This window comes from Arachis hypogaea, chromosome 6 (genome assembly GCF_003086295.3).
Source record: "Arachis hypogaea cultivar Tifrunner chromosome 6, arahy.Tifrunner.gnm2.J5K5, whole genome shotgun sequence".
NCBI lineage: Eukaryota > Viridiplantae > Streptophyta > Magnoliopsida > Fabales > Fabaceae > Arachis > Arachis hypogaea.
Window position 1 is genome coordinate 53255465 of NC_092041.1, and position 27516 is coordinate 53282980.

Consider the following 27516-nt stretch of genomic DNA (forward strand, 5'->3'; position numbering starts at 1 on the left):
CTCTTTCTTGAGCTGGTGGCTGAGTATTGACTGCTGCAACTTGGTTCCTCTCCATCTGCTTGGTGAGGTCTGCCAATTGCTTGGTAATCAACTTGTTTTGAGCTAGCAATACATCCATGTGACTCAGCTCCATCACCCCTCTATTGGTACTCCTATCAGAGGCATAGAAGAATTCATTGTTGGCCACAGTTTCTATAATGTCTATGGCCTCTTCAATTGTCTTTTTCTTATTGAGTGAATCTCCTAAAGAGTGATCTAAGGCCTTCTTTGATTCTTGTGACAGTCCTTCATAGAAAATGTACAGTTGTACCCATTCATTAAACATGCCTGGAGGGCACCTTCTTGTCAACTCCTTGTATCTCTTCCATGCTTCATAGAGAGTTTCACCATCTTATTGTCTAAATGTTTGTACCTCAACTCTCAATCTGTTAATGATTTGGGGAGGGTAAAATCTTTCCAAGAACTCATTCACAATATCCTTGATGAGTGATTTTATATTGGTGTAGAATTTATCAATAAATCCAATCATGAGTATTGTCTAAACCAATAAGCAATCCCACATTAAACATAGAAAATGTGTGTCTACAATTCAAAATCAATAACCGAGAGTATTAGTCTCGAGTCGTTCTCCCTAGGAGTTTCCTTAAGATGCACATCATTGATTAGGAGTTCTTTTGTTGTTTCGGAGTTTGGTACAAGAAATCAAGCTAATAAAAGTGAATAACAATCAATCAATATAAAAGCCTTGGCTAGGGGTGAGAATTGGATGTTCTATCATCATAATTTCTATCAATTATTGTGACAATAATTGGTCATTGCTTCACTTAGTTAACCTCAAACTATGGAGGAAAGTCAAGTGAAAATAATCAACTTGAGTCACAAGTCATAGTCAAATCCTAGGGAAGTCTAGCTTTAGTGACATACAAGTCAATTAGCAATTCCTAATTGATAATTAACAAATGATACTGACAATTCAAGTGTCTCCAACAACTCAACCCCCAAGCCAAGAATGAGGAATCTACTCCATAGCTAAAGTTGTCATTTTCTCAAACAATTGGTGAGAAATAGTGAGAGACATTATGAAATTGAGAGGAGAATTTGAGAGGAATTGAAATTGAGAGTTGAAAAAGCAAAAACCTAGAGAGAAGTGAGAGCTTCTCTCTCTAGAATGTAACTTCCAAAAACTAACAAAAAATAACTAAATGTGTGGATTGTGTGAATGATCATTGATCCCTTCAATCCTTGGTCTTTCTATGCCTTTTGGCGTCAAAACTCTGCTCATAACTGGGCCTGGAACTCCCCTGAAATTGCCAGTCACGTTTTCACTTTAAAAGTCACGTGCGAGCATCGATGTGTACGTGAAAAGCACGCGTACGCGTCCTTGGAGTTTTACAATCCACGCATATGTGTAATGCACGTGTGCGCGTCCATGAGGTTCTCGCCCAAACATGCAAATGCGCTGGCTTCTTCGCACTGGCTTCATCGCATCGATCCTAGCAGTGCACATCCACGCGTACGCGCAAGGAACGCGTACGCGCAAGGAACGCGTACGCGCAAGGAACGCGTACACGTCGCTGCTCCAGCTCCAAAGCTTCACTTTTCTATATATATAACATTGATCATAAATTGATTCTTAAGGTTATTAGTTTTAGATTTTTTTTTATTTATTGTTTACTTGTTTGGTTTATAGTTTAATTGTAGCAAAGGTGCAAATGTGCAATGGTGAAATGATGAATGTTTTGGATGCAATTGCAATAATGTCCTCTGTGACCTGACTTTATTTACTAAATTATAATCATTTCATGAATTCACAAATCATAACATAACTTTGTGTCTCTGTCTGTCTCCCTCGTGGACTTGGTACTAATTTATAGTTCTTTTTCATTGAATTCTACTAAATCAATTGTAAAATTTTTTATTTGAACACACTAGACATTCTATATGTATATCTTAGCTTTTTCTTTAATGAAAACTAGAGAATTAAAATTATAAATTGACAAGCATGAAAACAGTTTGTTAATTTATATACTAGCTAGTATCTTTTAAATGGTTAAGATCTGCTAAATTATTGATGAATTGATTGAGGAGATTCTTTTTTCATTTAAAATGTACTATTATCATAAGTAGGAGCATTTTATCATGTGTTGACTACTTCATACTTCTTTAAAGAAATAACACATTTCAGGGAGAAGTATCTTGTAATATTTATCAGGGAGAAGCATTTTATTATCTTCTTTTTTTTTTTTAAATATAAGGAAGAATTAATGCAACTCTTTTAGGCTGATTTGGATTTTCCTAAACGCATGCATTAATGAGTTCATATATATATATAACATTGTATAAATTGATTCTTAAGGTTATTAGTTTTAGATTTTTTTCATTTATTGTTTACTTGTTCAGTTTATATTAAGATAAAAAGAATGTCAACAATTATTGTCCTTATTTGTTGAACTATTTCCAAGTTTAATCTGAGTTGTGCGTGCAATTCTCGTAGCAAAATGCTACTTTCACATATTTTAATTTCCAAGTTAGGTAGGAAAAGGAGGTGTAATTTTTATGAGAGTTGCTAGAAACATTTTGAAGAAATTCTTACTAACATTTTTCTTTTATGTAATTTTGAACACAATCAATAATAGTTAGCATATTCTATTTTCTCAATATATATATATAGTTAGCAGATTCATTTGTTGGAACTGTAAGTAGAGTTGTACAAATTTTCTGATGCAACTATTAACTTCAATATATATATATATTTCTCTGGTTAGGCTGCACTTGTTGGAGGTGCAGAAAATTTGCCCATCTTTTTATCACGTCATCATATTCTCGGGCGTGATATTGTTGTGGATCCATGCGCAGCAATCGTGACGTTTATTATCACGACACTCCTTTGTTTTGGGATTAAAGAGGTATATTTCTGTTAGAATTTGTTTCTATACTATGATATTATTTTAAATCTTGTACTTAGCTATGTTTCTAGATCTCATGCTCTTGAGTTTATCTAAACTTTGGTTGCTGCAACTTATTGTATTTATCCTTTGATTAAATGGCAGAATTAGTTTCATATCTAAGTAACCTTTCCATTGAGTATGCTTATTCTCAAATAAGTTAGACTACATAATGTATATAAGTATGCTAATATACATGGTAAATTAACTATAAGTTATCTGTATCATGATCAAATACCCTAAAATTTAAGATTTAAAATATTTTATTTTATATTTTTTTATCTTTAATAGTCAATTAGTTTTTAAAAGACTAACAATATACTTATTGTTGTCTCCCAAATAAATTAGTATTCATTCTCCAAAGATGCTCTAGACTGCAGTTTGATGTGAATATTTAACTTCAGTATTTTAAAATAAAAATTTATATTCCTTTCCCTCTCCCATTAGCCTTCTCAAACCGTTTAATGGCCTTTATTTCTCCGTAAAGGACACTATCAGAATTGATCATATATATATATATATATATATGCTGGTCACTATATTATTGAACATCGCATCTCCTATTAGCTTGTTGTATTTTTATTTCATTTTATTTTATTTATGGTAACAATAATAGGTTGCTCTAATATTTTTTACCATTTAATTTTTTTTTCTTACATTTTAAATATATCAGTTTAGAATTTATGAAAATAAATCAAGACTAAATATGATTATATTCTAATCTCTTAGAATTTTACTTGTTAACAAATAAATTGAAGATTTTGGTTAAAGCTCCCAAGTGGATTTTGTCAAAACGTTGATCGTGTCATGGCAAGGTATAATGCATACTCTTTCAGAAATGCTACTAGAATGAACCTTTCATACTAGCATCTCAAGCACATCAATGTTTTTATGTGCAAGTTTCATATGAACATAACAAACATTATGTTATGGAAACTATGCCAAGATACTTATTCAAAACAAATGACGAATCTGAGTTTGAGACCCGTCAAATCTTCTATAGTGAACAACACGAGCATATAACGAGCCCTGCCATACCTGCTGATGATGGTGAACTTATTCTTGAGAGGAATGATCTACGACCTACAGTTATTGAAACGGTTCCCCAAGTGACTTCTGCCCAAGAATATGAGGCAGATTTCATTTGAGATTCTGATTTCGATGGATCAGCCTAAGCAATATATTGCTTAATATGTACATATGTATAACTAAGTTTTCTTCACCTTTTTATTTGTAAGTCATATTTTTGTTTTAATTTCTCATTTTGTTAGTGTTTCTTGTAGGATATGTCACTTTATTGCTTATATTAGCTCGAGTTAACCAATTTATTTGTGTAGGAATAAAGAATTTATTGATCTTAAAGGAACATCAAGTAAAAATTTGCTTTGACAATTTGAAGCCAAGAGACAAAAGATTGTAAATGAACACAAGCAATATGAGATGCAAGCTGCAGTACGTAATGACAAGGAGGAAATCATGCCATGGTTGGATGTAGTCGAAAGTCAAAAAGAGTTGAGTGCAACCAAAGGAGTGAAGAAATCTATGTCAAAGAAGCTGGATTTTACTCATTTACAAGCACACTCAACACAATCAACAAAAGGATGAATTTCACGCCAGAAACCTTGGAAGTACAGCCAAGCATTCCTGTGCAATAGCCAGAAAAAAAAAGAAAGAATCACTTGACTGTGGCTTTGGCTGAGAAAAAGAAGCATGAAGTGCAACATGAACCGTCAACACAAGGCTTGAACAATTCTAAGCTTACAAAGGTGGGTGCAGATGAACTTAAAAGGAAGCTCGATGCAATTCGTAATATGAATAATAGCGTGCCAAAAAGTGTAAGCCATGAGTGGAGTTGTGCAAATTCTACTCAGCCCACAATCAACCAAGGGCAACAGCAGATTATTCAAGTCACACATGGTAGGACTCAAAAAAGGCAACACGACACTACTTTGCCGAGTTCAAACACTACCCCACAAGCTGAAGATTTAATGTCGGAGCGAAATGGATTAAGAAAGGAAAAGAGCAAGCCAAGGGTAAGGGCTACAACTATTGATGAATTCTTAAAAGAAAATAGGATAGATGTAGAAATTGACGGACTAAACTCTGAACTAAGTGATGATGTGGGAGATAGCTTGCCACTTGATGAAAATTATTATTCACATGTGATGGCGGACATTGACGATGACGAAGGTAATATATTTCTATAAAGCACAAAGACTCTCTCTAAAGCAACAATAAAAGAAGATTGAAGATGAAGAATGAAATTAAATCAATCCATTGAATCACAATAGAGCTCTCTTTCCCAATGGAATAAGTTAGTAATTCATAACTAAAGCATTTACAAAGTGAGAAAGAAAATGGAAGAGAAGAGAAGTATGGAGAAAGGGTCCGAAGACCCATCCAAAACGTGTTTTCAGCCAAGAGTACTCCAATTCTATGAAAATAAAACCTATTTATAAGCTTTCCTAAATTACAAATTGAAATGAAATTAAAAGCAAATTACAATCAAATGAAAATTAACTATTCCAGATGATTCTTGTGGCCTTGATTCGTTGAGATTTATGGGCTTTGCTTGCTTGAGGTTGGATGGACCTTGAAGTAATTTAATTGAACCAAAACCAAGCTCTAGGGAGTCACTTGGGCGTTATTTGCACCAACGCCTTCACAAGCCCAAGTAAGCAACGTGTGTGTTAATTCCCCCTTGGCTAAAGCTCTTGTGAATGCATTTCTAACTTGGTTTTCAAGTTAGCAATGTGTTCTTTCCCCTTCCAGGAAGCCAAGATCTTGCACAGGCGTTGCTAACGTGGATTCTAAGTCAGCAACGTGTTCTTGTTTTTTGGGCTTAAAGATGCCTATCGTAGACTATTATACATGTTGGAAAGCTCTGAATGTCAGGTTTCCAACGCAATGGGAAGCACCTCAATTGGATCTCTGTAGCTCAAGTTATGCTTCATTGAAGGAGACAAGGTCAGCCTGCCAGAATCGCAGGTGTTTTTGGTGGACACGCCTTTGTATTTTCAAGTTGGCAACGTCTTCAGTTTCTGAGGCTCCAAATGAAGCCAGCTTTTGAAGCTTCAAAAGAATTTCAAACTCATACTATGATATATGCCGTTGAGAGTGCATCATTTGAAGAGGTCAGCTGGCCTTACTACATGTTGATACCATGTTCATCTATGCACTTTCGTGGCAGGTTTTCTCCCTTAGATTTATTTTCCACCATGTAGTGCCACATATGGTTGGAAAGCTCTTGATTCCTACTTTCCAATTCCACTAGAATCACCTCATTTGAAGCTTTGTAGCTCAAGTTATTCTTGTTTGAAAAAGACAAGGTCAAGCTGCCAAGAAACCCAAAAAGTGGCATTGCTAACTTGCTTCCCACGTTGCTAACTTGCTTCCCACGTTGCTAGCTAGCTTTGCCCTCTAACTTCCATATTCAATTGAGGAAGGCGTTGCTAACTTGAGGTTTCAAGTTGCCAACGCCTTCACATTTGGTTACCATCCTCCCATGTTGAATTAAGGAAGGTGTTGCTAACAGGAGAAATCAAGTTGCCAACGCCATCTTATGTTGATCACGATCCTCCCAGGTTAAAAATAGAAGGCGTTGCTAACTTGGAAAACCAAGTTTGCAACGTGTTCATAGTTGAAATAGTGAAGGAGTGGTGATGCTTCATGGGGAGGGCGTTGCTAACTTGGAAAACCAAGTTGCTAACTTGGAAAACCAAGTTGCCAACTTGGAAAACTTCAAAGCTCTGCTCCCTTTTTACTTTTGAGCTTATTTTGTGCTTTTTGCTTCTTTCTCTACTATTTTCTACAAAATAAATCAATTCAAAGAGATCAAAGCAATATATGACTTAAGCACAATAATAATTAATAATTAAGCTCTAAACATTAAGTCCTTGCGTGAAAAAGTATAGAAAAACATAACATGATGCGCAATCATCAATGAAGTGAAGTAAAGACTACTACTAGCTGGTGGACAAAATTGTGATCACATCAATGTAGTATTCTTTGTTGTTGTATGGAATCATTATTATGGCACTTATGTGTGGACACAACTCCGTTCAACTAAACCAGCAAGTGTACTGGGTCATCCAAGTAATACCTTACGTGAGTAAGGGTCGATCCCATAGAGATTGTTGGTATGAAGCAAGCTATGGCCACCTTGTAAATCTCAGTTAGGCAGATTATTGGTTTAAACTTGATTAATGGAATAAATAGAAAATAAAAGGGATAGAAATACTTATGTAAATCAATAGTGGGAATTTCAGATAAGCGTATGGAGATGCTGTGCTCCTTTTGAATCTCTACTTTCTTATTACATTCATCCAATCCTTCCTACTCCTTTCCATGGCAAGCTGTATGTAGGGAATCACCGTTGTCAATGGCTACATCCCATCCTCTCAGTGAAAACGTTCCTATGCTCTGTCACAGCACGGCTAATCATCTGTCGGTTCTCAATCAGGTTGGAATAAAATCCCTTGATTCTTTTGCGCTTGTCATCACGCCCAGCCTTCAAGAGTTTGAAGCTCGTCACAGTCATTCAATCCCAGAATCCTACTCGGAATACCATAGACAAGGTTTAGACTTTCCGGATCCTCATGAATGCCGCCATCTGTCTAGCTTATACCACGAAGATTTTGTTGGGGAATCTAAGAGATATGCGCCCGGCCTAGAGTAGAACGGAAGTGGTTGTCAGTCACGCGCGTTCATAGGTGAGAATGATGATGAGTGTCACAGATCATCACATTCATCAAAGTTAAGTGTAACATATATCTTGGAATAAGGATAGAAGAAAATTGAATAGAAAGTAATAATAATTGTATTGAAACTTGAGGTACAGCAGAGCTCCACACCCTTAATCTATGGTGTGCAGAAACTCCACTGTTGAAAATACATAAGTGAAAGGTTCAGGCATGACTGAATGGCCAGCCCCTAAAACATGATCAATAGCCTCTTAAGATGAAGAATAAAACAAAACTGAGACCAAAGATGTCTAATACAATAGTAAATTATCCTATTTATACTAGACTAGCTACTAGGGTTTAAATGAGTAAGTATTTGATGCATAAATTCACTTCCGGGTCCCACTTGGTGTATGTTTGGGCTGAGCTTGATCTATCCACGAGCTGAGACTTTTCTTGGAGTTGAACTCCAAGTTATAACGTGTTTTGGGCGTTCAACTCCGGATCATGACGTTTTTCTGGCGTTTAACTCCAGACAGCAGCATGTACTTGGCGTTCAACGCCAAGTTACGTCATCAATTTCCGAATAAAGTATGGACTATTATATATTGCTGGAAAGCTCTGGATGTCTACTTTCCAACTCCGTTGAGAGCGCGCCATTTGGAATTCTGTAGCTCCAGAAAATCCATTTCGAGTGCAGGGAGGTCAGATTCCAACAGCATCAGCAGTCCTTTTGTCAGCCTTTTTCAGAGTTTTGCTCAAGTCGCTCAATTTCATCCAGAAATTACTTGAAATCACAGAAAAACACACAAACTCATAGTAAAGTCCAGAAATGTGAATTTAACATAAAAACTAATGAAAACATCCCTAAAAGTAGCTTGAACTTACTAAAAACTACCTAAAAACAATGCCAAAAAGCGTATAAATTATCCGCTCATCACTAGCCAACTCAAGTAAGCAACCAATCCCCCTTTTCAGTACTCTAAGGGGGTATTTATACTACTCCTATCACTAGAAATAAAAATTACAAAAAGGAAAAAGAAAATTATAATTGAAATTAAAAAGAAAAAACTAATAAAATAAACCATGTGCATGGCGTGTGAGCGGCATGTGAGCGGCGTGCCACGCCCAGCTCCTCCGCTTGGCTTGGCATGCCACGACTGGCTTCCAAGTGGCACGCCTCCTTTGTTCAGCTAGCCTGGCATGCCAAGCCTTCGAGCCCAAGTGGCATGCCCCCTTTCTGTGGCTAGCCTGGCGTGCTACGCCTACGAGCTCAAGTGTCACGCACATTATGTTTTCTTCCTTTCTTCCTCTCTGGAAATTAGAATGGGCGTTGTACGCCTAGGTCTGGCATGCCACGCCCTCAATAAAGCATGATCATCCTTCTCTGAAATCTTGAACTAGCGTGGCACACAATCGCGTGCCATGCCCTCAGTGAACTCTTCATCCTTCTCTTCTGGAAAATGCACTTGGTGTGCCACGCTCAGGTTTGGCATGGCACGCCCTTAGTATTACAAGATCATCCTTCTCTAGTCTAGTGAACTGGCATGCCACGCTTAAGATTCAAGTGGCACGCCCATGGTACGAGCAGGGTTGGCGTGCCACACCCCAAGCATAAAGTGGCACGCCCCTAGTCAATTTCTCTTGGCGTGCCATGCCTAAAATCCCAAGTGGCATGCCCATTGATCTTCTTCCTTGGAAGCTTGTGTTGGCTTGCCACGCCTTCAATCAGAAGTGGCACGCCTTTTGTTGGGGCTGCATTCTTCCTCTCTGGATCAATGAACTGGCGTGCCACGTCTTCGATCTCAAGTGGCACACCTATTACGGTGTTGAGCTCTTCAAGCTTGGCGTGCCATACCTAGGACACAAGTGTCCCGTGCAGGATGTGAACAAGGTTGGCGTGCCACGCCTTCGATCTCAAGTGGCACGCCCATTGTGTTGAACCTTCCACTTCCCTCTGCTTGGTTGAACGGGGGTGCCACGCCTTTGATCTAGCATGCCACGTTCCTTGTAGATGGTGGGGTTGGCATGCCACGCCCCTTGTGGTTCTTCAAGAGTGCTCTCTGGAATGTATAGTTGGCGTGCTACGCCTGGCCCTGGCGTGCCACGCCCATAGTAAAGCATGTTGTCCCTTCTTTGGAGTTTATAGTTGGTGTGCCACGACTGGCCTTGGCGTGCCACGCCCATTATACCTCATTTCCTTGGTGTGCCATGCCCATTGAAGGCTTCATGGACTCTCCTCTGGAACTGATAATTGGCGTGCCACACCCATTCAAATTGTTGGCGTTTACACCAAGTGGCACGCCCAGTACACATGCCCAGCTCCTCTTTCTTGTTTCCTTCTTCTTTTGTTACTCTTTTCACTTGAAATTCTAACAAAACTCATTTTAAAGCAATGTACCATAAACTTCATCATTTAGTTCATGAAATTACATTAATTGAATGAGATTTCACATTTCTATGGTCTTTTTAGATAAGAGAAAGAGGTAGATGATGAAAGTCATCACAAACCTCCAAGCAATGTAATATCTAAGCATTACCAATGCTAAGAACCACTGGCGCCCTTCCAAGTAATGCCTTTGACACTACTGAAGCCCCTGGAGCATGAACTTGGGCGTTAGCAATGCCAAGAATCACTGGCGCCCCCTTCAGGATGACACCTGCGACAGAGGTCACGCGTATGCGTGGGCTGCGTGTGAGATGGAAAGCTGCCCCTGGAAGAATCGCTGGGCGTTGTGAACACTGAAGACCACTAGGGCCCATTGTAAGTATCGCCTACGATAGTTGGTGGGTGCAAGTATCAACTTTCGTTCGTACGCATGGGTTGTGCGTACGCGTGACAAGGAACTTTCCACGTGTGCATGGGCTGCGCGTACGTGTGGCCAGTGACAATAATGCCAACCGTAGAGAGTGCTCATTTCAAACAATGCTTGGGATTGAATTTTCAGCATTGGTAACGCAATAAAAAGGGACGCGAGCTCCAAATAACGCCAAGGAGGAAAGGTTGTTTCTGATTTAAGCCATGTCAAAACTCAAAAGCCCAATAAGGTCCAACTTGGAAGCAAACTTCAAAAGGAAATGAAAGCAAAAGTAGTATAAATGGGGGGATTGGAACTTGTAACGGGGACTTTTAATTTTCTTTGGAACTTTGACTTTTAGTTTTTACTTCTTCTTAGCCTTCTAGTTTTGATTTCTAATTGGAGCATTCTGTATTGTTCATCATGAGTCACTAAACCCTCTATTCATTAGGGGAAGGAGCTTTGTTGAATTGAAATGAATTGATGTTCATCTTCTTCTTTTCTTGATTCAATCTTTGTTTATCTAAGGAAGAGTTTCTGATCTTCAAAGAGCCAATTCTATCGAAAAAGGAATTGGATCTATTAGAATTCTATCTGAGCCTTGGAAAAGGGATCATAGTAATTTAGTTTGAAACTCTTCTTTCACAATTATTTTGATTTTGATTTAGAATCTAATAAGTGAGATGTAATCAATTTGAATTGGGATCTTAGGAGTTGTGTGGATTAGGATTAGAATTCATGATTCACCTCTTTTCATGAGTAGTGGCTCAAGGAATTGGCATTTGATCATGTTTAGAGAAATTGAATTACCAAGGAATTGGAATTCAATTACTTATGATCCGCCAGAGATCTAACATTGCATGAATATATGGAAAGAGAAGTACATTGATCAAGGAATATTTGAAATCTCCAATCCCTAATGATTTTAATGACATGTCATCATGTCATGTTTTTCTATGCTTTTTCATACAAGAAATTGATGATTAGTGCTTAAATATTGAATGCTTTTGTGCTTAAATGGTATATTTCTTTGATCTTTTGATTTTATAAACTTTGTAGGAAATAAGAAGAAAATGAAGCAAAAAAGCACAAAATCAGCTCAAAAGAAGAAAAGAAGGATTTTTGGGGCACACTTTGAAGTTAGAGCACGCTTTGGACCTTAGGCCATGCTTTGAAAAGCATGACCCAAGGCATTAAAGCGTTGCGCATCAAAAGGGGCAAGAGCATAGCGCTTTCTATTTGAGCGCAGTGCTCTCTAATTGAGCGCTAAAGCACCAACAACAACCAAGAAACAATGGCGCTACATGAAGTCTCTTAACTGAGAATTCAAGGATGCCAAATAGAACAAGGGTAGCGCTCAAATGGAGAGAGCGCTATGTTAAGTGTTTTACCTTTTTCGTGGGCCTCAACAAAGGAAATCAAGGCGCGACAATATCAAAGGGGGCAGCCAAGGTTCGAACCCATGAACCAAGAGAAGCGCACTACAAGGCTTGGCAAGGAAATTGGCCAAAATGGCTTCACCAAGATTCGAAGAAGGGGACAAGCGCATGAAAGAAAGGGCGCTACGTGAACTTAGTTCACTGAGCACTATGCTTCACAAGGAAATTGGCTCAACATGGGAGAGTCAGGGTTCGAAGAGGAAGCCTCACTCAAAGGCAAGGAGCGCTACGTTGCGTTACTTAACGTAGCGCTATGAACAAGGCTTGGTTCGAAAGTTGGCATGAGCCTGGGACAAGGCAAGGAATGCTACGTTGCCTTACATGACCGAGCGCTCCCCTGGAGGTGTCCCATGGTCCATATTCAATTAAAAACCATTTTAGATATACCTTTTTACCAATTTGAAAAGCCCACTCCAAGTTCTGAAAATCAGGAAATAGAAAGTGTATAAATAGGAGTTAGTTTGATTTGTAAAGGACCTCTTTTAGCATTTTTGATTTCCTTTAACTGAATTTTTAGTTTTCACTTAGTTTTCACTTTGAATTTGGAGAATTGGGATTGAGATCTGAGTTTTTTTTTTCATTGATCTTGCTTCTGCAACTTTTACTTTCTATTTTGAATTTTGGATTAAGATTGAAGGAATTTTCTTTCAATACTTGATCTGAAATTCATCTTTGTTCTTCTGCTTCATAATTCTGAGAATTTAGAAATTGGATTTGATTTTCACTTACAGCTTTCATTTACATTTCTTCTGCAATTTATTTTTTGTTTGATCAAGGAAGGAATTGAGATCTAGATCTACCTGCTAGTCTCATTGATCCCCTGAGATCTTTAATTTCTCTTTTAGATTTTACAACTGAGCTCAGTTTACTTTCTGTTTTGTTCTTCAAGCAATTTTACCTTTCTGTTTAGATTTTATGCAACTTATTTCATCTTCTACTTCTCTAATTAATTGCTCCTTACATTTTCTTGTTGAATTTTGAATCCCAGCACCCAAATCCCTTTAATCTTCAAGCAATTTACATTTCCTAGCAATTTAGATTCAGTAATTTACATTTCTTGCACTCTAAGCCTCAACTATTTACATTTCTTGCAATCTAAGTTTCAGTTCATTTACTTTATTGCACTCTAAGTTCCATGCAATTTACCATTCCAGCACCTTTATATTCTGTCAACTCCTCCTCTCCCTTTTATTTTCATGCAATTTAGCTTCTGTTGATTACAATTCACTCAATTCATCAACTGTTTTCTTGACTAAATTCATCACCTAACTAAAATTGCTCAATTCATCAATCCCTGTGAGATCGAGTTCACTCATGTGAGTAATTACTACTTGATGCGATCTGGTATACTTACCGGTGAGTTTTGTGTTGGAATCTAATTTCCACTCATCAAGTTTTTTGCGCCGTTGCCGGGGATTAATTTAGATCAACAATGATTAAGGGGTGAGAAGTCTAGATTAAACATTTTCTTGTTTTAAGCTGACACTAAGGTGTTTGAGTTATTGCCTCACTAAGAAATTCTTCTCTGAGATATGAATTTCGATTTTCATTGGTGTTGTGTTTTACGAAATTCAAATGGAGTTCAACTCATCTTATGATCAAACAAATTTTATGGGATATTACCCACCATCACCAATTCATAAAGATGGCTGGGAATATCACCAACAAATCACAAATTCGGAGCACTCCAATCAATGGAGATATGCTTCAGAACCACAAGACGAGCAAGAGAATCATATGGGATACTTCCCACCACCACAAAATGATTCAAGTCATTATTTTAATGGTGGCTGGGAGTATCACCAAGAAATGATAGATGATGAAGCAATTCACATGAGATATGATCCAGAACCACAAGATGATTTATGTCATCATCCTCATGGTAGTTAGGCATATCAGCAAGGGTATGAACAATCAAGTGAAATGAACTATTTTCCAGAGCCATAAAGTGACTCATATTGCTATGATACTGACATAAATTGTGGCTGGGAAGGGAATTTCAATGTTTCATCTTCTGTTCATCAAGGAACATCATCATTTGATTGTGCTGTTAATACATACATGGAAAATTGTTCCCCAATGCCACAAGATGATTCATAATGTGATGAAATCAACAATTCTTCAAGTTGTGCTTGGGAGAATCAAAACCATAAAGCATTTGACAATTCATACTCCACTTATCAAGAGCTATCATCACTTGAACAAACCTTCAATTCATTCATGGGAAGCTATCAAACCTCACCTTCCAGTTTTTCATCTAAAAATTCTTCATCACTTAACTATCCCTTGACACAAAATCTCTTCCAAAACTCACAGTCCACACAAACTTCCATGAACCAAAGCCTCTCAAAGCTTGAAACTATGCTTGAAAGATATGAAAGGGAGGCACAGATATCCTGGAATAACCAAGAAAACTCCTTCAAAAACATGGAAATGCTCATAAACCAAATGTTAAGTGTGAAGGAGGAAGTGAAAGAGCAAGAAGATGAGGAAGACAATAAAGGAGATCCAAACTCAAGTGAAGCAGAAAGTTGCATAGAAGAAGGACTCATGGAACCACCAATTCAAGAGGCTCTTGATGAAGAAAATACTCCAATAATCACACAGCAACCAAGTCTTGAATCCAAAGAAGTGAAGGCAACTAACAAGAGCACCAATCTTGTCCCTGATCCAACAAGCAAGCTCAATCAAGCCATGTACAAAAGGAAGCTTGCTGAGAGGAGACCAAGAAAAGGAACAAAAGCTGAATCTTCTCCCCTTTTGAGGTCATTCCTCTTAACAAATTAGAAGAAGAAGAAGAAAGTGAAGAACAACATGTCAAACTAATGACACTAAAAGAGCACTTGTTGGGAGGCAACCCAACCTTAGCTGACATTTCATTTTTCTGCTTGGTTTATTTTCTTTCTTTGCTGTGTTTAAATTTCAATAAATTGGCATATGATTACATTTTAAGTTTGGTGTTGCCCTGAAACAATTTGTTTTTAATCTCTATGGATGATTGCATCAAATCTGAATTGAAAGTGTCACACTAAAATTCTACGTTTGGTGTGCCACTTATTTTCTATGCAATTCATTCAGCAACACCACTTGCCTACATAATCATAATGCCCTTTGCAGTGTTGTCTTCCTTTTGGTATGATTTTGTTCCTCCTTACTTTAGTCATTTCATTGTTTTTAATGCTTTCTTTTATTAACTGTTTTTGTTAATACATCACCAAGAGATCCTTATTCATGACAGATTCTTGGCTTGGTGATTATATTTAACATATAACAGTTTTATTTAGTCTTAGTTCAAATAAAATGGACATGTGATTGCATTCTAAGTTTAGTGTTGCTATGCAACAAAATTTGCTTCCAATCTTTGCTGATACTTGCATTAATTCCAAGTGAAAGTGTCACAATAAGTTTGGTGTGCCACTTATTTTCTTTGTGCAATGTATCATGCACACCCTCTATGTTTGCAATCACAATGTCTTTGTTTCGTGTGCCTTGATGATTATTTTGCTTGCTTAAACACATGTACTACTAACATTTTTATGGTGTAAGACATTCATGATCCATCTTAGCCCCATAGCCATTGTTCTAATTGTTGCTTGGGGATGAGCAAGCATTCAGAGTTTGGCAAGGGAAAAATAAGAATGAGAGGAAAATGACAACAATAGAGAAGATGAATTACAAGGTTGTAAAGTTTCTTTTCCTTTCATTTGTTTCCAGCGTTTCAAATTGCATGTTTGTCTTCATCTTCTCTGTTTATATGTGTGTATGAATAAGCATAGCCTCTATTTTGATCTATAACATGTTGCTATGCCACTATAACTACCAACTTGAGTTTTGTAAAGTTCAAAGTAGTAAAGTATCACGATCATAAATGATGAGCGGATAATTTATACGCTTTTTGGTAGTATTTTCATATAGTTTTTAGCATGTCTTATTAACTTTTTATTATATTTTCATTCATTTTTATGCAAAAATCACATTTCTGGACTTTACTATGGGTTTGTGTGTTTTTCTGTGATTTCAAGTATTTTCTGGCTGAAATTGAGGGACTTGAGCAAAAATCTGATTCAGAGGCTGAGAAAGGACTGAAGATGCTGTTGGATTCTGACCTCCCTGAACTCGAAGTAGATTTCCTGGAGCTACACAAGCCCAATTTGCACGCTCTTAATTGCGTTAGAAAGTAGACATCTAGGGCTTTCCAACGATATATAATAGTCCATACTTTGCTCGATATTTGATGGCCCAAACTGACGTCCAAACACCCACCAAAGACCCTTTTCTGGCATAAAACACCAGAACTGGCACGAAAGCTGGCGTTTAAACTCCAAGAACGTCCTATGCACGTGAAAGCTAGGAAGGTCAGCCCAAACACACACCAAGTGGGCCCCGGAAGTAGATTTCTGCACTATCTGCACCTAGTTACTCATTCTCTGTAAACCTAGGTTACTCATTCTCTACGCTCTGTTACCTTACATGACCGAGCGCTCCCCTGGAGGCATCCCATGGTCCAAATTCAATTAAAAACCATTTTGGATCCACCTCTTCACCAATTTGAAAAGCCCACTCCAAGTTCTAAAAATCAAAAAATAGAAAGTGTATAAATAGGAGTTAGTTTGATTTGTAAAGGACCTCTTTTAACATTTTTGATTTCCTTTAGCTGAATTTTTAGTTTTCACTTTGAATTTGGGGAATTGGGATTGAGATCTGAGTCTTCTTTTTCATTGTTCTTGCTTCTACAACTTTTACTTTCTGTTTTGAATTTTGGATTAAGATTGAAGGAATTCTGTTTCAATACTTAATCTGAAATTCATCTTTGTTCTTCTGCTTCATAATTCTGAGAATTTAGAAATTGGATTTGATTTTCACTTACTGCTTTCATCTACATTTCTTCTGCAATTTATTTTTTGTTTGATCAAGGAAGGAATTGAGATCTAGATCTCCCTGCTAGTCCCATTGATCACCTGAGATCTTCAATTTCTCTTTTAGATCTCACAATTGAGCTCAATTTACTTTCTGTTTTGTTCTTCAAGCAATTTTACCTTTCTATTTAGATTTTATGCAACTTATTTCATCTTCTACTTCTCTGATTAATTGCTCCTTACATTTTCTTGTTGAATTTCAAATCCCAGCACCTAAATCCCTTTAATCTTCAAGTAATTTACATTTCCCAGCAATTTAGATTCAGAAATTTACATTTCTTGCACTCTAAGCCTCAGCTATTTACATTTCCTGCAATCTAAGTTTCAGTTCATTTACTTTCTTGCACTCTAAGTTCCATGCAATTTACCATTCCAACACCTTTATATTCTGTCAACTCCCCCTCTCCCTTTTATTTGCATGCAATTTAGCTTCTGTTGATTACAATTCACTCAATTCATCAACTGTTTGCTTGACTAAATTCATCACCTAACTAAAATTGCTCAATCCATCAATCCCTGTGGGATAACCTCACTATGTGAGTAATTACTACTTGATGCGACCCGGTATACTTGCCAGTGAGTTTTGTGTTGGAATCTAAATTCTACTCATCAGATTTAATTCCATACCACTTCGTCACTTATTTCAATTTTCCTTCCTAAGTACTTGCTTTAGCTTCCCTTCCTGATTATTTGCTTCCCTTTAATGTTCATTGTCTTTAATTCCTTTATATTTCAGCACTTTAATTACCTAGTCAATTATCCTTTCCGCATTTACATTATTGCAATTTAATTTTTGGCACTTTAAATTTCCAGCTATTTACTTTCAGTTATTTATTTCCTTGTTATTTAGTATACTGCAATTTACTTCACTGTTAAGTAATCTAATATTTGATCAAACCTCATCAAATTGCTTGTTTAACTAGAATAGCCAATTGATTAAAGTTTCTTGATCTATCAATCCTCGTGGGATCGACCTCACTCATAGTATGTTATTACTTGATTACGACCTGATGCACTTGACGGTGGATATAGTTGATCAAATCCGTATCACCTTACCAAATAAGATAGAGTCGTCAGCAAATGAGAAGATGATTGACTGTTGGAGACTTTTTGTGAATCTGAATCCCCTTAATAAATTTATTTTGCTCTGCCTTGTGTAACAGATAGGATAATCCTTCTGCACAGAATAGAAATAGATAAGGTGACAAAGGATTTCCTTGTTGGATACCCCTTTTTAGTTTAAAAAAGCCATAAGACTGACCTTCCATAAGAACAGAGTAAGAAACAATAGTGACTAGTTCTTTGATCCAAGAAATCCATATAGTTCCAAAACCCATTTTCTCCACGATGAACCATAAAAAATTCCACTCAACTCTATCATATGCTTTATTCATATTCAATTTAATAGCCATTTCACATTCCAATTTGCACCTCTTAGTTTTGAGGTGGTGCATATATTCATGAGCTATTAGGATATTGTCAGAAATTAATCTACCCTTTAATAATGCACTCTGGTTTAAACTTATTAAATTAATCTAAAACTCCTAAAGTCTATGTACTAGAATTTCGAAAATAATCTTGTAAAAGACTGAGGATAAGCTAATAAATATGACTTGTGACATGTCTCTAGCATCCGAAATCTTAGAGATCAAGCAAATCTATGTATGGTTAAATGCCTTGAGAAATTTACCTTTACCAAAGAAGCTACGAACTGCCTTAAAAACATCACCACCTACAATGTCCCAATAAAACTGAAAAATCGTGCTGTGAAGTTATTCTCACCTGGAGCACTTTGAGGATAAACGCTAAAAGTGGATCTCTTGGTTTTCTCCATAAAGATTGGTCTCATTAGCCTCCGGTTCATGAATGCTGTAACCGGGGGACTGGAATCGCTAAATATGTCACCAGGTTCTAATGGGTTAGCGGATGAAAATATTTACTTGAAATAATTTTCAGCCACTAGAGCAATATTCTGTGGATCTATAATTGTCAAATTTATAATTAGTCATTGATAATGATATATAAGAGAGATAGAGTGGGTGATGAAATAAGAGACATAGAGCAATGGAGAGGGAAAAGAGTTAAACTTTTTAATTTTGAAGGGAAAGATTTGATATTAAATACAATAAGAGAGTGACATGTAGCACATTTTGGTTAAAAAATTAGTAAAATAAAATAGGTTATAAAAAAATAAAAAATATTATATAAATGTAAAAAATTAATCATGAAATGAGATTATTTTAAAAATATTATATAATATAAAAAATTAATTATCAAATCAGACATCATATCTTTGTATATAAATATATGTTTTAAATTTATTTTCAATATATATTTAATATTTTAACATATTTTATATGGATAGCCTGTTTAGTAGTTGAGTTTTTATGTATACCAAACATGATTGAATCATTATAAAATAAAATGTTTTATTTAGTAAAATTTTTTATCTTTATTTAAAGTTGATAGTTAAAACTGTAAGATGATTTGACATATTTAATTAAATTATCATTTAATAATTTTTTTATTTAAATAAAATAAATAAATTATTTACTCAAATAAATCGATTTTTAGAATTCTACCATTTTAAACATTTAGTTACAAATTCGATTGCACAAAAAGCAAATACGAAAATTACAATGTTTGCATTAGTATTGACGGTGTAAACAAAGCATTCTTTTTTTTTTTAATTTTCGCTATTGCTACTAATGAAAATAACATAAGAATTTTGCTTTCTTTGACAACGAAAACATGAAAGCATTTTTGCGTCTATAGGCAACGAAATTAAGGAGAAATTTTCTTCTCAATTCGTGTTCTATGAAACAAAAATAAAAGAATTAACGTTCAAAAACTTCTCTATAAATACTAGAACAGCGTAGCACAATCACACACCTTTCTATCTATGAATTCTTCTCATCTCTATCTCTCATTCTTCAACTTTTTCTATTAAATTTATCACAAAATGGTAACTAAATGCATTAATGTTGTTGTTGATCTTAATGGAACAATTAGACGTAACGATGATGGTGCATCTTTTGAATGCAATGATCGAGTTGCAATGCAAACATGGCAGTTATAGTCATCCATTGAGCTAAAAAGTTTAATTTTGGTGACCATGGATTTAACGGGGAGGAAACACATAAGGAAAATAGGATATTGATTTCTATTTGTCAATAAAAGTCGAAGAGTGCATTTTAAAGTGTTTTGACTTAAAAATGACAAGTGTGTTCATGTAATGTTCGAAGTGTATGAAAGGATTGTGGCACAACAAACCATGGAGCTTTACATGGAGGTCATGGATACAGGTGAAAGTTCTTCGTCTTCATGTTCAGGCATATCGAGTTCCACGCAGGGAGCAAGCCACAGCTGAAGAAAGCATCATTTGTACCATTGAATGCTCAGTTTTAGAGTATTCATAGACAGTTGAGGATTAGGCTAAAATTGGTTCTAAGAACGACAGTGATGACGAGATGGAGTCCGTACCAGAAACACAAAATTTTAAATTTACACAATCACGGCTTATCTTGCGACCATCATTTCCTCTTCTCCCTCGTTCATAAGTTTTAACCCGTTATTTTACAATGGAATTTGATGCTATGAAGGTTGATTCATTGCCTTTTTGGTCTCGAGGGTCCCAATGACTACAATTAAGATAGTGTGGAGTTGTGACTTAGGCACAAATTCTATAACAAAGAGTCGGTACATCAAGCCGTAAAAAATTATAGTATTCAGCGAAGCATTGAGTATTAGGTAATTGAGTCTGATTGGGTAATTATCATCCTTAGGTTGTTTGACTCCGAATGCGTTTCACCCTCTTGAACCTGTCACCGTGAAGACATGGTTCCAAGTGCATCAGCCACCAGTGATGTGCGAAATCAGAACTCGCACAACTTAACCAGTATGTGCACCAGGTTATCCAAGTAATACCTCAGGTGGGTGAGGGTCGATCCCACGAGGATTGTCGAACTGAGTAAGCAATGGTTATCCTGTTGGACTTAATCAGGCAAACAGTAATGTTTGTTTGTTGGTTTAAAACGCATAAATAGTGAAAAGCAAGTAAATAAAGCAAATAAACATGTTTGGTGTAAAACGATAATGAAAAAACAATTAAGGTCGCGGAGATGTTTATCTTTCCGGATTAAAACATCTTACTAACTATTTTAACAATGAATGATTCATTCTATGAAAAACCATAAGTGATCAAACCCTAATATTTTAGTGATTTAATCTCCTATAATCCTCATTAAACGCCATCTCATGGTCACTCAATTTGGATTAGAGGCTGAAGTTCATAAAACCAGTTTAACGCCACAAAAACCTTAATTCCTAATTAGTTCATGTAATTAGGAATTTAGAAGGAGTGTTTTCAAGATGTAGTTCAAGCGAGATAGCTCTCTCCGGAAACACAAGAACTCATGTAGAAAAGGGTCATACTCTCGTTCCACCCAGTTCATAAGATTAAGAACAAAATCAACACCTTAGAATTTTATCAAACATATATTAAAACAGAAGAATAATAATCTTAATCCATAGAAATAAACAGAGCTCCTAACCTTAACTAGGAGGTTTAGTTGCTCATAACTTATAGAGGAAACAGGGTTTTAAAAATGCGGAAGGAAGAAGATCCTAAACCTAATTGATCTTTTCCTTTAAATACTAACCTAATAATAAATGCTAAACCTAAAAGATATTATTTATAAATAAATATTACAAAAAGAAAATAAAATAAAACAAATAAGTGCTAAATCAACTCGGAGGCCTAAAGAGGTGTGAAACAGGCTGCTTGCTGGCGTCCAACTTTAAAAATGGGCGTTGAACACTAGGGGAGGGAAGCGTGCTTCTGGTCTTGTGCCCCCTACTGGCGTTGAACGCCAGGTGGGTGTTCAGTGCCCAGAGAGGGTGTTGCCAGCATTTTCCTTTATTTCTCTAGGCTTTTCCAAATGGCTTCGAATTTCACCTAAAACCATAAAAAACACAAGAAAAACTCAAAGTAGCATCCAAAGGTATTTTTGCACTAAAACTAAGTAAAAGTAAATAAAATCTAACTAAAAACAATATAAAACTAACTAGAAAAAGGGTATAAGATACTCACGCATCACAACACGAAACTTAAACCGTTGCTTGTCCTCAAGCAACCAAAAACAATTCATGACCATAGAAGAGATAATGCTTAAGACTTTGAGTTTGTCAATGAAGCTTAGGTCTAGTTACTGAATGGGGTTTATGACACTCTACATCTGAATAGTTTTGACATCTCACTTTCTATTGAAGCTCAGAAATATCAGCATCCTTCAGAACTAGAACTTGGATGAAATTATAGATTTTCTTCTTTAGGTTCTAATTGATTCTTGAACACGGCTTTTTCTTTTTCTTGGTGCTTTGCACCTTTGAGCCTGGTCGTTACTCTAAGTGTTTTATTTTCAAGCTTAACTTGATACATAAACACCACAAGCACTTAACTGAGGGAACCTTTTGGGTTCGAATTTGTGTTTGCTTTTTCTCCCAAACAGTGGTGCTCAGAGCCTTAGGCATACTCTGTAACAGCATTGAGTCACAACTTTAAGCATTTAGTCTCAAGGTTTACTTGACACTTTCACACCACAAGCATATGGTTAGGGAAACCACTCTTTTGAGCTTTTAGATCAGTTTTGACCCTCCTAACCATTGATGCTCAAAACTTTGTACCTTTTTCTTTTTCTTTTTTCTTTTCTTTTCAATTCATTTTGCTTTTTCTTTTGCATCAAGAGTCAATCTTTTTCTTGTTTCAGAAAATCAATAATATTTATCTAAATTCCTATTCCTTAGAACTAATATACTCAACTCCAACATCAAATATGCATAGTTAATTCATACATTCAGAAGTACAGATGAGGCTACCACATCAAGGCAACTAGAATAACTCATAACATAACTCAATATCTTATGCATTTTACTAATTTTTTTTCAATGGATTTTTCTTTTTATGCATTGATGGGTAATACATAAGACATCTTTGAAATTTTTTTGAAATAAACTACTAAACTAGAAAGCAAAGAAATCCTAAGATTGATCATGCAATTAGTATAGAAAGTACATAATACAATGAAACACAAGAAAAACAGAGATAAAATAAAGATAGGGAGAGTGAAACTAGACTACCTCAGTGATGGTGGATGCTGCTCCCTCCGGGAAATCCTCTAGAGTGTTTAAGCTCCTCAATGTCACGCCCCTGCCTCCTCTGCTTCTCTATCATTCTCCTTTGATCTTCCATCATCTGATGGATGAGAGCAAACTGGTCTTGATGTTCCAGCTTTAGCTGATCAACTGATGATGTTAACTCCCCTAAAAATGTAGTTAGCTGATTCCAGTAGTCACGGGAAGGGAAGTACATCCCCTGAGGCATCTTCGGGATATCTTGTGGAGGTGGTGGAACTAGCTCTTACTACGATCCTTGCATGGGCTCCCTTGTGCTCTCCATACCCTTCTTTGTGATTGGCTTCTCCTTTTCTATCAGGGTATCTCCCTCTATGTGAGCTCCAGCTACTGCACATAAACGATAAATGAGATGAGAGAAGGCTAGCCTCGCAGAGGTGGAGGGCTTATCAGCTACTATGTAAAGCTTCCTAAGGAATTACCATGTGTACCTCTACCTCATTGCCGAGCATAATGCAGTGGATCATCACTGCTTGCTCGACTATAACCTCAGAGTGGTTACTCGTAGGGATGATAGATGATGACAAGTCATCTTAGCCTAGTTTTACTAGTCTTTTTCTTTGTTTTCATTTAGTTTTATGCACTTTCTTAAGCCATAAGTAAGCCAATTGGGTTGAAATTCATGTTTTCTTAGATTCAATCAACCATGGATAAATTGATGCATTTTCATGAGTTTTTGTGCAATAATTGCTTATATATCAAGAAGAAGAACTCTCATGATTATAGCATAGCTTTGATGCAATTGTTGATTGATGATAGGTGACCAAAAGGGCTTGAAGGAAGGTTGAAGCAAGAGGCAACAAGAAGGCCATGAAAGGATGCAAAGGAAAGCAATGTTGGAGCCAAAGTTGGTGCTCCAATGTTGCTTGAAACGTTGCTCCCCACAGCCTGAAGGGGTATACGTCCAACGAGAATAACTTGAGCTACAGAGCTCCAAATGAGGTGATTCCAAAAGCATTGTAAAATAGGAATCAAGAGCTTTCCAAGTATATATGGCACTACATGGTGGATATAAAAATTGAGGGAGAAAACTGCCCTGAAAAGTGCATAAACAAACATGACACCGATCTGTAGTAAGGCCAGCTGACCTCTGCACTTTCGACGGAGTATAACTCGAGCTGTGGAGCTCCAAATGATGCGCTTCCAACGGCATTGGAAAGTAGACATTCAGGGCTTTCCAACAATGTATAATAGTATGGGGTGGACAGCACGTTCAAGCTTCCGAAACTGGCAATGTTCCCAACATTTGCGCCAACGTTTGACCTCAAACGTTGAGGCAAACGTTGGCGCCTAAAAGAAGAAAGATAGAGCTTTTGGGCAGCGACGTTTGAGCCAACGTTTGACCTCAAACGTGAGGTCAAATGTTGGCTACATTTTGGCAAAAAGGAGCATGGAAGAACACCCCTGATTGATGAGCTAATTGAGCCACGTTTGCGCCAACGTTTGACCTTAAACGTTGGGCCAAATGTTGGCCAAAAAGAAGGCATGGGGGATCCACGTTTGAGCTCACGTTTGACCTCAAACATTGAGCCAAACGTGGATGACAGCAACTCTGGCCTCTGCATCATCGTTCACAAGGCAACGTTTGAGTCAACGTTTGACCTCAAACATTGGCTCAAACGTGAAAGCTACATGGCCCAGTTCACAAGTGGATTTCTTCCCAACACCAAGAGCAATCAAGGGAGGCTACTATCAACCCAATTCCATCAAGGCCAAGGCCCAATTCAAGGCTTGAAGATCATTAGAAGAAAGTGTATAAATAGATTAGAATTTAAGTTTTGGGGGGAGCTTTTCCTTTTATTTTTGCTAAGGAGTTTTTGGGGAGATTACTTGACATTTGAGATAGTTTCTGGGAGGAGAATTGAATTCTCTTCCTCTGGGTTGTCTTGTTTACTTTCCTACAAAGTTTTGTTTGAATCTTGGGTGTTGGAGAATTGAAGGAATTCCGTTTCAATTCCACCCCGAGATCTCTCTGTTTTATTTACTGCACTCTTGAGAAATTGAGATTTGAATTTAGTTCTTCTTCTGTTTGATTTTAATTTCTCTTGAAATTGAATTGTGGTTTTGATCTAGAAAGGCATTGAGATCTAGACTTGGTTATCTAGTCTCTTGGGTCCTGAGATCTAAAATTTTCATTTTAAATATCTCTTCTACTTTTCTGTTTATTGCAATTTACTTTTCCTTGTCTAATTTCTGCAAATCCAATTCCCGATTCCCTTTATAATTCAAGCCATTTACATTTTTTTCACTTTAAGATTCTGCAATTTACATTTCTTGCGTTCTAAGTCTATGCCATTTAATTTCTCGTTCTTTAAGATTCAGCACTTTAATTTCAGTTCCCTTTAATTTCCTGCAAATTCACCTTTCCCCTTTAATTTTACTACAATTTAGTTTCTGCGAATTACAAACCACTCAACCAAGACTTGATTCGCTTGACTAAATCAATCACTAAACTAAAATTGCTCAATCCTTCAATCCCTGTGGTATCGACCTCACTCCCGTGAGTTTTATTACTTGATGCGACCCGGTGCACTTGCCGGTGAGTTTTGTGTCGGATCATTTTCCGCACATCAAGTTTTTGGCGCCATTGCCGGGGATTGAATAGATTGACAATGATTAAGTAAGGTGGTAGTTTAGATCAAGCACTTTTTCTTTTCTGTTTCTTTTATTTCTAACTTGCACACTAACTGTTTGAGACTTTGTCTCTGCTAACTCTTACTGCACTCAAGCTACAGAGTGTTCTGTGTATCTTTGCTATGTTGGTTGTATGGCATAAACCAGGAGAGAGTTCTCTACTTCTGGAATTTCTGGAGAAGAGCACCAAGAAATGGAGGAGACCGGAAGGAAGTTCACGGTAAGAGGAGAAAAGCTAAGGCACTATGATTTTCAGCCTCCATGATCAAAGAACAAGATGTCAAGCTAGTGACAATAAAGAAGCGCTTGTTGGGAGGCAACCCAACCTGAGGTAGTTTTCTTTTCGTAGCTATTTCAATAAAGAGTCTAAGTAGCTGTATCTATATTGCAAGGAGCTAAGTTTGGTGTTGCACACCAAAACAAAGGGAGAATGAAGAATGCTAAGTTTGGTGTTCCACCAAAAATCTCATTTAAAAACACATTCTCACCTTCTGCATAAAGGGTTGCTAGCTTTAAGCAATCAGAGAAACTACTTAACTAATGTCTATTTTCTAGTTTTTAGTCTTATTGCCTTTAGCAAAGAAAAAGAGTTCCACATATGGTCAATTTGATGCATGAGAACTATTGGCAAGGTACTACGTTTGGTGTTTTCACACCAAAGTAAGTTCAAAAGCCCACAAATAATTCATGCATGCTAACCATTTTTCAAGTGCTTGGGGAACAAGCAACTTTCAAAGTTTGTTGTAGGCAGTCACTTGAATCTAAGGAAGGATTAAGCACCATCAACCAAAGAGACAAAGAGGGATGCAAAGATCAACAATGGTGCTGAGAAGGAGTGAAGCAAGTAAACTCCAAAAGGTTGTATTGTTAAGTGATTGTCTTATATTCAAAACTGCTATGATTGAAAGTGATATTGTACCCCTGTTCAGTATAATTTCCTTGTAGTTCAATAACTAAGATGTTTGGTATATCATAGCACCATACACTTGAAATTTTGCTTGCACTCAAGGATTGGAAAAATATAAATAGAAAACATTTCTTTGAAGAGAAGGATTGAGGAACCAAAAATTCATCTTGAGGTAAGAAAAAGATTAAGGGAAGTGGTGGTTCTGGTTGTATGAATGTGTATTGAGGTTGCATGTTTGTGAAAACCTGCATGGGAGCTCATAGGCAGGAAATATAGTTCAAAGAAGTATTGTGGAGATTCTCAAACATCTTTTGATCCAAGAAGCAGCAAAAGAAAACAAAAGAAAAAAAAATAAAAAGAACATGGTCCAAGGCTCTGATCATCAATTACTAGGCAAAAAAAGAAAAAAGAAACAAGAACTCAAAGAGTTACTAGCCTAGTAAATGCTTGTGGTCGAAATGTGTCAAAGAGAGAGGCTTGAGCAAGTAAATCCTCAAGGGTGCTTTAACACCTAATACCTTAAAACCAACTGGTTTAGGAGTATTGATTGAAAGCTTATTTGAAGAGCCGCTTTGAGACAAGACACTTAGAGTCAAGCCCAAAACACAGAAATCATAAGCTGCTTCAAGGTGATTATCTATAAAGAGATCTCCACAGTATCATTTGGGTGAAATTCCTAAGACCTAAGACTTCCAAGATGTGGGGACTAGTAAACACTGAAGCCCTTGCATAAACATATGATTCAGAGTTCACTCCACTGTCAATTAATCACTTCACTCACAGAGCATACATGTCATTCTTCAATCCATTCTAATCTGACAGAATTTTTGAGCTTAATTTCTTTTCTTGCTTGGGGACAAGCAAGCTTTAAGTTTGGTGTTGTGATGACAAGTCATCTTAGCCTAGTTTTACTAGTCTTTTTCTTTGTTTTCATTTAGTTTTATGCACTTTCTTAAGCCATAAGTAAGCCAATTGGGTTGAAATTCATGTTTTCTTAGATTCA

The 27516-nt window shown here is 36.8% G+C and overlaps 1 non-coding gene across 1 annotated transcript; it reads left to right on the forward strand.

The window, feature by feature from the left end:
* The first annotated feature begins 319 nt into the window (after positions 1–319).
* LOC112700361 (small nucleolar RNA R71) lies at positions 320–427 on the forward strand. The gene has a single exon (XR_003153268.1). It is a non-coding gene; the product is annotated as a small nucleolar RNA R71 (small nucleolar RNA).
* Positions 428–27516: the final 27089 nt, after the last annotated feature.